We start from the raw sequence: 12,422 nt of genomic DNA, 5'->3' as shown, positions 1-12,422 counted from the left end.
GCCACTAGTCACAATCTCCTTTACCTCCCATGGTCCTGCTACTGATAGAGATTTGGGTTTAGAGCTCATTACAGAGTCACCTAAATCTGAAGAAATACCAGTTCAGCTAAGAAGAATGGAGATGATTTAGTGGGTTTTTTTTTGTTTGTTTTTTTTTTTTTTTTGGGGGGGGGGGTGTTAAATTAGATACAGGTGACAATTTATGTAAGTTTTTACTGCATAGTAAACATATAATCTGAAAGCAAGCACCTTTATGGCTATTGTTTTTTAAGATTGGTTTTGACAAATCTGATGGCACTCACACAAAAGACCATTCTGGAAGACTGAACAAAAATTTTAACATGCATTATGTGTGAGTGTGTTATACCCTATTTAGCCCTAATAGCCTTTTCTGCTATGTGCCCTGTACCAGCGTCACAATCCTAAACCAAGGATTACAGCTTTCTCCACAGTGCAGGTGAATCTATTAACAACTGGACTTCGCACCCATGAAACTTCATCCGTACCAGACAGTTATAAAGTTTACTCTGTCTTCTCCTGTCACAATACAAATAGACAGAAAAAGGTAATTTAGCTGCAGAGGAAAACTTTTGTTTTCACTTCTATGTCTTTCAAATCATTTTAGGATTTGTACTGATGCCCTTCTGCTGCCTTTTTGAAAGAACCACATGCAATGGGCAAGAATTAAAAATAAAGGAGCCAAAGAAAACCTGACTCACTACTCTGAGAAAATTACACTATTTATACTAAGCCAGTAAAAGATTACCACAGGGCCATCTGACATTAGAGATTTACTTTTTCTGTGTGCATGTTTGGCACCAAGTTAATATGCTTATCATGACAAGCTCACATTGAATGAAACAAAATAATTAGCAATAAGGTGACAATATGGCCTTGGGTGGTGTAACAGCAGTCTGGCGAGGAAGGAGCAGCTAGCAGGTCCAGCGGGCATGTGGTGTGGAGGTTAGCCGGATAACACGGAGCCAGTCGGTTAAATCCAATAACAGACCTTTATTCGCCGTCAGCAACATTACACTTTATAAGCCAGGTCTCCTCGGCTGTACTCGTCTGAACCTACATGCGGGGGGATTTGTACCGCCAGTGCCAGCTTGTCACAACAGTAAGTAAGGTGTTTTCTTGGAGCATGGAACATGAGCAGCATGGAATGGCTGCCGCTAACAACTCACACACCCACTAGGAGACCCCCATAGCTACTACAATAGTAGGGCAACCCCCCCTAGTGGTGCTATAACCCAAAAGGGTTGTTACATCACCCCCCCGGCAATTAGGAGGCTGTCCTCAGCCGGACCCAGGTAACCCTCCTCCCGCTACCCCCTTTCACTATACCTAGCTACTTTAGGTAGTAAGCAGGCTGTGGAGGAATTGCTATACAGCATCGGTACAGTCAATACAATCAATAAACAAAAGTAGTGTTTGCCGGCAATTGGGAGGCTGTCCTCAGCCGGACCCCAGGTGACCCTCCTCCCACTACCCCTTTCACTATACAAAGCTACTTTAGGTAGTAAGCAGGTTGTGGAGGTACACCCTTACGGCATTGGTACAGTCAATAAACACAATTAGTGATTGAAGCAAACAATACAGAACATGCAGTGTTACTGGCTAATCATCCTCTGGAGATGGTCCTAGACAAGGGAAAAACAGTCAAAAGTACAACACATCCCGCTGCTTAAATCAGTACAACAGAAAACCAAACCAAAAGCCTCTCACGGGCTGTGGTGACGAGGGTTCAGTGGAACAGAACAAGTAATCATCCCTTGCGAACAGAATAATTACATCACATACATCTTGCATGAAACCAACCCTTAGTCAACCTCAAGATTGTCCGTATGATAACGGTTAGTCCACCTGGTACCCGTCCAACCAGCGGTCATTACGGGGCACCGGCGGGGTTCGTTGGGGAGATGGCCGCGCTCCCGGCTCTCCCGTAGCTCCCTGATCCAAACACTTCAGCAGGCTCTTCTGCAGCTCCAGCGAAGCCTGTAAGCAAACTCGTGGCTTCTTGACCTCCCCTTTCAAGTTTACCACTTCAAGGTTGAGGTAAAGAGGTGTAGAGTGAGGGATGATGTACTTTGTCAGGCCAGGCGCCTCAGCATCCGGGTCGCAGCCATCTTCCTCACTCCTCGTGTCTGCGTGGGACGCCATTTTAAAAGTGTGGAAACAACTCGCTCCCACAAAAGTTATGGCGAAGTGAAAAGAGCGTTCACACACAGTACCTAAGCGCATATATCAGAGTGTGCATGGACGCTCTGTCCATGCACACTCTGATGCTTCAATGCTTGACACAAAACAACACGTCCTTCTGAATAAACACTGAGTCAAAGTCACTGCAGCATTAGCCTTAGCTTTAGCGCCGCCGATGTCGTAACGGTCCAACAGCACTGAGTTGGCGGTCCGACGGACCGTACAGTTACTCACGGAGTACTCTCCCTCGGCAGGCGAGCGTGTCAAGCGATGGGTCGGCGCTCTTCCGTGCCTGCAAATATATGGGGAGTCGACTCCTTCACGGGGTTCTATTGGCCCGGCAAATACAGCCAGACGAAGAGAAAAAACCACGCCACCTCAGCCGAAGTGTCGATCGTTGAAAAACACGGGAAAAATATCCGAGCCCACCATCTGTCGGTCCGGATGACAATGAAGATCCAGAGAACAATGTTCGGGCGCCACTTTGTAACAGCAGTCTGGCGAGGAAGGAGCGGCTAGCAGGTCCAGCGGGCATGTGGTGTGGAGGTTAGCCGGATAACACGGAGCCAGTCGGTTAAATCCAGTAACAGACCTTTATTCGCCGTCAGCAACATTACACTTTATAAGCCAGGTCTCCTCGGCTGTACTCGTCCGAACCTACATGTGGGGGGATTTGTACCGCCAGCGCCAGCTTGTCACAACAGTAAGTAAGGTGTTTTCTTGGAGCATGGAACATGAGCAGCATGGAATGGCTGCCGCTAACAACTCACACACCCACTAGGAGACCCCCATAGCTACTACAATAGTAGGGCAACCCCCCCTAGTGGTGCTATAACCCAAAAGGGTTGTTACAGTGGGATCATAACTAATAACTTTGCAGTTATTTGACTGCAGTAAACCATACTAAATTTCACCATATTGGGTTTCGGACCAAAATCTGCACGCAAAGACACACAGACTCCAGTTTTAGTGACTAGTCATCCTACATTATTACATACATTGGCAGAGGGCAAATCAGTAAAGGTAACTAAAAGAGTGTTAAAAATATAAACTGATGAACTTTTAAAGTCCCCTGGGGATGTGATATAACCTAGAGTGTGATGGCCCCAACCATAGCCCTAAACTAAGACCATAACTTTATTTTTGTCATATTTCAGCAAGTAAAAAGTAAACCCCAAAACTAACTCTACATCAGGCAGGCTTAAACATAAAGCAAAATATTTAATGTTGGATAGCATACAATCCAAAAAGTCCAGAGAAGATAACAAATCAAGCTAGCAGGCTAAGGCAGGCTGAAACAACAGAAGTTGCAAGAAGGCCAAAGGGAGGACAGAAGCTATATATAGACACAGAGGATTAATTAGGGGAAGTCAACACCGCAGGGGAAAACACACAGGGGCAAATAATCAAGGGGAAAACTATATATAAGTCACTACCAAAATAAAACAGGAAGTGAGAACCATAACTAAATGGGGAAATACAGGCACATGGAAAACCTTAGCATTGGGGAATAGATAAAGAAGGATAAGACAGGAAACAATGTATAAATAGACATTTGCCAGTGTGCCAGTTAGAATGATTACATTAGTTGTCCCTTAAATGCCAGGAATTGGCACAACCATTCTTTAAAAAGGAAAAAAAAAACATATTTCAATAGCACAAGGTTAAAAAGAAACATCCAAAATTCAGGAGCTGCTTTTTTCTTTTTCCATTTTTTTCAAATGCTGAGGGATGTGAGGTTATTTGGAAAATAAAACTACTGTATTGTAGAAATAACATAAATGAATGTAGTGCTGATAAAAAGCATGGAACATCTGTCTTGTTCCAGATGCTCCACTGACCCAATGAGGCACATCATGTTAGAAACATCAGGAGGACTGAAGCTCATCACTAGTGATGTGCGGATCGATCCTGAAATATTTATTCCTTCGATACCAGTCATTTATGTTCTAGAATAGATTCTCACATTAAAATATCGATATTTTAGTAATTTAGGGTAAATGTGTAGTTTATCATTAATTATCATTAATTAGGAACACAGTGGAAAGAAACTATAACATTCGGATTGTCTACATTCGAAGGAACTACTTCCTCTTCCGCCTTTCAAAGTCATGTGCGAAATACGGCTGTATAAACGTGTTGCAGTTCCTTGGCGTGCGCATTCACAACAATGGCTGAGGGTAATTGGAGTCATGTGCGGACATATTTTACCTCCACAAACAGCTGAGATGTGGTTTGTGATACATGTGGCAAAAAAGTGAGGTGTTGTGGCAACACCACTAACCTTGTCCTTACCTCAGAGTAAATCATATCACAGAACATGACGAGCGTATGTTGAGGCGAACTGAAGAGGAGGAGTGGGACAGGTGCTGCTAGGGTGAGACAGACGTCTCTCACGTACAATGTTCCCTCTAATGTTTCATGTGTCTGAGCGAATGCACAAACTCCCTGAGCGGTCCCTTGGACCACTGTGAGCAACAGCAGACGTGTGCACTGTGGTCACGCCAGCATCGAATCCATCCAAGTTACATGGTTTATTAAAATAATCAAATTACAGCATTTACATTTATGTTAGACTACTTTTAATTAACTGCTTTAGCCCACTTCCAATGAAAATAAAAAAAAATCTTGTTGATGACCTGTGTAGTATGTTAACACTATTGGAAACAAAATTATTTTTATTTATTTATTTATTATAAAGCTCTGACTTGTATTATGATTATGAGTCTGTGGTCTGGGAGAGAGTCCTGTAACTCTGGATGCAAAATACAGTAAATAATGACCAATGTTGGGCAATTAATTATATAGTTACTTCTAAAAAAGTAACCGAGTTATGCAAACAACAACGTTTTTTGCAGCTGTTTACCTAAAAATGCAGCCAAGACGTTTTTTTAAACAAACATTCAAACTATTTACAAAGCAATCAGCTGTTCTGCATCAAATCTGATGCCACACAAATTATTTGTGTCACTCCAAAAAATAATTTCTGTCCACTATGAGATAAAGGAGAACATCACAAGCCTGATACCTGCAGGCCTGACAACAGGAGATGTATCACACCTGTAACACCTGTAACATTCAGCAGTCACCTCATTGTTCTGACACACACAACAAAACTATTGACTTAGAGTCCCAGAGAGCAGCCATTTGGCTTTTCTACCTTTAAAACCTGCCAGAGAAGGAGCAGTCTCCTTCTCTGCTCTGCCTTTTCAGATCCGCTGCAGTTCGCCTACAGATCCAACAGATCCACAGAGGATGCCATCGCCCACGTCCTACACACCACTCTCAGCCATGTGGACAAGAAACAGGGTAACTATGTGCGAATGCTGTCTGTTGATTACAGTTCAGCGTTTAACACAATAGTGCCCTGCAGACTGTTCACAAAGCTGAGGGATCTGGGACTTAACAGCCGTCTGTGTGCATGGGTGTTGGACTTCCTCACTGGCAGAACTCAGGTGGTGAGGGTGGGCAGGTGCTTCTCCAACAGCATCACCATCAACACAGGAGCACCTCAGGGATGTGTCCTCTCGCCACTGCTCTACTCCCTCTACACTTCAGACTGTGTGGCCACCCATGGCTCCAACACCATTGTGAAGTTTGCTGACGACACAGTGGTGTTGGGTGCCATCTCCAACAACGATGAGGCGGCCTACATGGATGAAGTGAAGAATCTGGCATCGTGGTGCCAGGACAACCACCTCCAGCTGAACGTCAGCAAGACCAAGGAGCTGGTGGTGGACTTCAGAAGGGGTCAGCACAGAGACTACAAGCCCATTATCATCAATGGAGCTCCAGTGGAGAGGGTGCAGTCCTTCAAGTATCTTGGTGTCCACATCTCCTCAGACCTGACATGGGCTGCCCACATTCAGGTCCAGACCAAAAAGGCTAGGCAGCGCCTGTATCACCTACGACAACTGAGGAAGTTCAGGGTCTCTCCAAAGATCCTCAGGATTTTCTATACAGGCGCTGTGGAGAGCATCCTCACACAGAACATGACATCGTGGTTTGGGAACAGCTGTGTGAAGGACCAAAAAGCTCTCCAGAGAGTGATCCGTACAGCAGAACGCTGCTGCAGGATTGCTCTCCCCCCGCTTCAGGACACCTACACCAGGAGATGCCGGACTAGAGCAGCGCAGATACTGAAGGACCCGTCCCATCCAGGCAACAAACTGTTCCAACTTCTGCAATCTGGTAGAAGGTTCCGCATCTTCCGGGCAAGGACAGAGAGACTCAAGAGGAGCTTCTATCCCCAAGCCATCCGGGCCCTAAACACACACACCCGCCCTCTCACATCATCTATAATTGACTGAGACAGGACTCTCTTCCAGACACTCTAAACCAAGGCACAATGTACATTTCAATTCCTTTAATTTTAAATATGTTTATATTGTCTATCCTGTAAAATAGTCAGATGTCTATTCATATTAATGTACAGAATTCACCTGCTTGCTGCTACTACTGCACATTCACCCAGTGTATATACTATATATATATATATATATATATATATATATATATATATATATGTATATGTATATATGTATATGTATATGTATATATGTATATGTATATGTATATGTATATATGTATATGTATATGTATGTATATATGTATATATGTATATGTATATATGTATATATGTATATATATATATATATATATATATATATATATATATATATATATATATATATATATATATATATATATACATATATACATATATACATATACATATATACATATATACATACATATACATATACATATACATATACATATACATATATACATATACATATACATATACATATATACATATACATATATATATATATATATATATATATATATATATATATATATATATATATATATATGTTCTTCCTCTACCCCCCCCCAATTTTTGCACATGTCGAGGAGCGTGTCAGGCTACATTTCACTGTGTGTTATACTTGTATAACTATGCATGTGACAAATAAAGAACCTTGAACCTTGAACCTTCCAGCCAAATGGCTGGTAGGCTTTTAGCTAGGCTTTAGCTTCAGCCAAGTGGAAGCTAAATTGGCTAGTCATCAATTCATATGTAAATTAAGTGGACGGGAGTGGGGGTGTGTGAATGAGGGGAGGGGGGGGGAGCTGCTAAAAGCTGTGAACTTCCTTTTGTGTTCGTCTTGATGCATTCTCAATCATCCAGGAAAATAAATCTCCAAAAGTCACCAACTTGGAGTGGTTAGTTTCCTGAGCCATAAGGAAACTTGTGTTTCAGTTTGCCATCTTAGGGAGAAATCAACACACATGGGTGTATTTCCTTTGTTGCTGAGATTTATTGATAATAACAGTACAAAAAAACAAAAACAACCATTTGTACACATATTTACAAATAATAATAAAAAGTGAGTGAGTACATTTCAACATTTTCAGCAATCACTCACAATCTTGGCACTGCTATTGTTTCTGTAGTCTGCATTTACCACATGTGTATTTTGGGATTATAATATTATTTTATGCCATGTTAGACCCCTAATTAAAGATTGTGAATTATAATGTAGTTTTAGTTTGCATTATTCTTCTGAATTAGAAGAAGGTGATAACTCTTGCATTTGTTAAACTGATTTGCATTACATTAGACTGCTGACTTATTGTGAATGAATGATATTGTTTTATGATGCATTATACTGCTGAGTTATAAGAAATACTGTTCACAGAAAGTCATCGCCTTATTTGTCTGATTAGAAGAGAACAGAACATACTGGAGAGGTTTTCTGCCCCATCTCAGCAGGAGCAGATAAACAGGGAGCCAAGGTCGTAGCTTAGGCGCCGTGTGAGAGAAAGAATGTGAATGTTTAGGCTTTTATGATTAGGTGGGGGCCACTAGAGGCTATAAGAGTTTGAGCAATGCTCCACCAGAGATCTGATGCTGTCTGCGTACGGTGTCCATCTACCACGCGTGTGATCATTAAAATCATCGTTTGACTCAACCCAGCCGGACCAGTGTTGTTATTTTGGTTTTTCCTCTTGTATCCATCCCCAATATTTGAATCCGTAACAGTATCTGTAGCAGTGAACACATCGCACAGTGGCATGATTGTTCTTGCATTTGTGTTTGACCTGATACATGGCTCTTTTTCCAGGGCTAGGTGTGGAGGGTTGTGTCCGAAGCAACTGTTCTTTTCTTGCCTTTTTCCCAGCTACATGAGCCAACTCTCTTGCAAGTTCCACCAGGAAGTCCGTGGTAACATTTCTGCCCTTGTCTAGGAATGGTTCCATCAGCCTCATCACTACATTTTCAGACAGTCTCTCCCCACTGGGACGATTGGGGTCCTTGCCAAGATATGGGAAGACATTGCAAATGTACTTGGATTTTAGGTCGCAAGCCACCCAAAACTTGATCCCAAACTTGTCAGGTCTACTTGCAATATACTGCAGGGTTAGGGTTATACTGTGGGTTTCCCAGGTTTGCTGACCAGCAGTCATGTAGTGATGGAACCCTAGTAAACCCCCGCAAGATGACAATTGCATCCACCTCAACACAAAAGGAAGTTCACAGCTTTTAGCAGCTCCCCACCCCCACACACAAACAAAGAGGCAGTTGGCAGTTAGAAATCAGCAATCATTCACACACCCCCACTCCCCCACTTCTCAGGTAACAACCTAATTTACATATGAATTGAGGCTAAAAGACTTGCCAATTTAGCTTCCATTTGGCTGACAGAGGGTTAGAAAAGCCTGGGACTTCCAGTGCTACACTACACACTAACTACACAAGATTTGCGCTAAACGTGGCAAATTGCTTACATCTCAAAACACCACTGTCACTTCTAAAACTTCGTCCCATTTCATAACAACTAAATTCCCCGTTTTGATTGGTCCACATGGTACTTTTTTCGACCAATAGGAAAGGGGGGGGAGTGTTTTGGTTTCATCTTTGCTCACAGGTGGAGAGTGCTTTCGAGCGTTTTCCTTATAAAACGCCGTTTTTACCTTTTTTATCCCGCAGTAAATATAAACAACGATAGTATTCAGGAAGAAAACCAAACCAACTTCAATGATTGTACACGTTGTCATTAACGTGGCTTCATTCCACATCAGCCACGCCGCTTTGCTAGCTAAAACACCGGTGTCGGCACATAAGGATGCTGTCATAGCCTGTCAACGACGTGGATTAGCTGCGCATATACATGAATGTGAATCGCGTGATTGGCTGGACTATGGGATAAGGTGGCATCGTTCTAATCCCATACAGGAGCAGCCAGTCACTTACTGACTAACACTGCAAAACAGAATTGTTAACGTATTTATTTTAATTTCAATTCAGGTTCGATTTTTTTTGTGTGCACAATGCAGATTTTCTGTGCACAGAGACCGCGCCAGCAGTGCGCAATTGCGCACGCGCGCAGCTTAGAGGGAACATTGCCCACAGAGTCCTTTAGTGCTGCAGCCAGGCAACATGTTCAAATAGCGCACAACTTCAGTTTTTTTATTTCTATATGATGAACTCTGCATTATTAAGTGATAAGAACAAGTAATCTGATGTCCTGTAATCATTATATAATTTGAGATACAATAAATAAAATAAGTTTTTGTACAAAGTATCGGTATCGGATCAGTATTGTCGATACCACCCTGAATTTTACTTAGTATCTGATTGGAAAGGAAATCAGTGGTATCGCACATCACTACTCATCACAGGGATCAAGACTCGCAATCTTCACCAGTAACTCCCTGAGAGGCCCGTCCCAGAAGATGGACAAGCCCCGGCACTGCATGAACAGTGTGATAGTGAGCTTTGTGCGAGTACTAAGTACTTCTGACATCACACAAAGCAGAGGCTCTGGACTTTTACATGATGATGTTATATTCAGTCCTGTAGAAAGTTATATATTTAAAATATAGATGATCCTCTCTGGTTGCTCTGGTATTAATGACTCTGAACTAACTAATGGCAAATAACACACTATTAGCACAGTGTGAAATAATTCCAGAATAATGTTTTTATTTCGACATACAAATGAAGAGCTTTGAAATTACATCAGGTTTTATTTAATGCTGTTAGAGAAAATATAATTTCCTCCTCATGCAGCTGACTACACTCAGTGTAACACCAAACAGTTACTGTTTATGCTCATATATACTGACACGAGTTACACCAGTTACTTTTGTCAGTAAAACAGCTGCAATTTTCACTGATATGTGTCATATGAGCCCTTGTACTTTTTTCATCAGTTAATTCTGGAGTTACTTCAAATTACTCTAATATTAAGTGTATTCAGCATTAAGAGGGGACAATAAATGATTTATCTGTTGTCACTGGGTGGTGCTGATGTCTGATCTGAGGGCAGCTTTACCTTCGAGTCATTGGTGCTTTTTAAATGCTGGTTCACAGTCCTGGTTCAGTTGTGCTACTGCATCGTCACCTGCAGGAAAGTGGACACAAACACAGAAGCATTAGACAATATCTATGTCTACAATATAATGCTTCCTCTTATTTTTGTCGAAGGAAGTAAGCGGTACAGAGTACTGCACATGTAACTTTGTGAAAAATATCTCATTAAGAGTAATTCAGACTGTTTCAGACCTGAGCAAGGAAAAAAATCAGTAAAAAAGAGAGAATGAAACAAATTTGGACATGGCATGCCAAATGCCACAATTTAGTTTCAGCACATAAATATGGGATTAAATATTTGCTATTTTGTTTATTGTATTTTTTGGACATCAGCTGTGTTAGTGCCTGAGATATCTGCTAGAATCTTTAGTGTGGAGCAGGGCCACCCATGCTGCCTTCCACAATCGACGACATGAAGGGAACTGATTGATCACCCTTAGCCGAGAGGAACAACGGAGGCTGACAACCCAAGGATGCCTCGAAAGAAGAGACCCCTAAGAGGTTAAAGAATTGTGCGCATACTTGCCATGCGAACTAAGTTCTCCAGGGTGAGAGGTTGGGGAGGTCACCATCTCCTGACTGGCCAAATGTGCCATCTGACTTTTTTATTATGTCATGTGTTTCATATAATATTAAAGCTCTAGAAGTTTTTCATTTCCCCCAATAGGTCAAAGTCTATGTATGTTATTATCATTCTTTCAAGTTGCTTAAAGTGGATAGCCTGTGGTGGTCCTTCTTAACAATTTGTGCTGCTCAATTTGTGCTGCAAATGAAAAATGCACAGTCTTGTTTTTCATTCATGTACAATCCATGTGATAAATGATGTAGAACAATACATCTCGAATATTTCTATTCCATTTCAATAAATGTTTTTGCCATAATAATCAGTAGCAAGAATAACATGCATAATCGTAACAGCAACAATTGTGTTTACCAACCAAAAACCGACATGTACTAAATATGTAAAAGTAAAAAGAAGTTGCTCTAAAATTGAAAAATGATGATGGTTTATCTTTCTCATATATCTGTCATGATTGGTGGATTTTTTTCCTAGTATTCAATGTTTCTGAGTTCTTGATTCATTTTTGTGTTTTGCTCTTGTTCCTCATTGTTTAGTATTTCCCAGTTTTCTTATGCATGTTTCTAGTACTTAGTCTCTTGTCTTAGTTAGTTCCCTCTTGCATTTCTCCTCCCCCTTTATTTCTGGGTTGGGGTTTTTTTGCCTTTATTTTGTATTTTACTCATCAGCTTTAATAAGCGGCTCATTTTTTGTTCACCTTCACTTGCCTGAGAGTCTGTATCTGGGTCCTCCCCTTTACCACCTGTGACACAAACGTATAATTGCCTGACTTCCTGGGAAAGCCGTTATAGATTATATAATACAAGCTGAAGGGACAATTTATGGCAATATGTGTGACAGTTAAAGTCACACTGGCCATATATACCACTTGCGGATGTGTAGCTGCTATTAAACAAATGCTTTTAACCAGCTGTTTGGAGGAATGCCTGCCTTCGGAAATCTTTTCACTTTTTTCCCCGACAACACTTTTGGTTGTTATTTACAACACAGAGGACATGTTCAGGAGAACAGCATGCACTTTCGGAATAACAGTACACACAGGGTATTTGAAAGCTCTCCAAGGGATATTGTTCAGCACTACAATTATATAAATGAGAACAGCCTCCACACTTAAGAGCTTAAAGGAAGGCACCTGATGATTACTGCAAAAAATAGAAGGAAGTAGAAGGAAAATGATATATGGTGTTCTACATTTTTTACATATGAAAATCTAAAAAGTATAAAGTCCAGTTGCCCCCCCCCCCCCCGAGTCAA

This window comes from Maylandia zebra, linkage group LG2 (genome assembly GCF_041146795.1).
Source record: "Maylandia zebra isolate NMK-2024a linkage group LG2, Mzebra_GT3a, whole genome shotgun sequence".
Classification (NCBI taxonomy): Eukaryota; Metazoa; Chordata; class Actinopteri; order Cichliformes; family Cichlidae; genus Maylandia; species Maylandia zebra.
The sequence above is the reverse complement of the archived record's forward strand: the minus strand, read 5'-3'. Positions refer to the sequence as shown.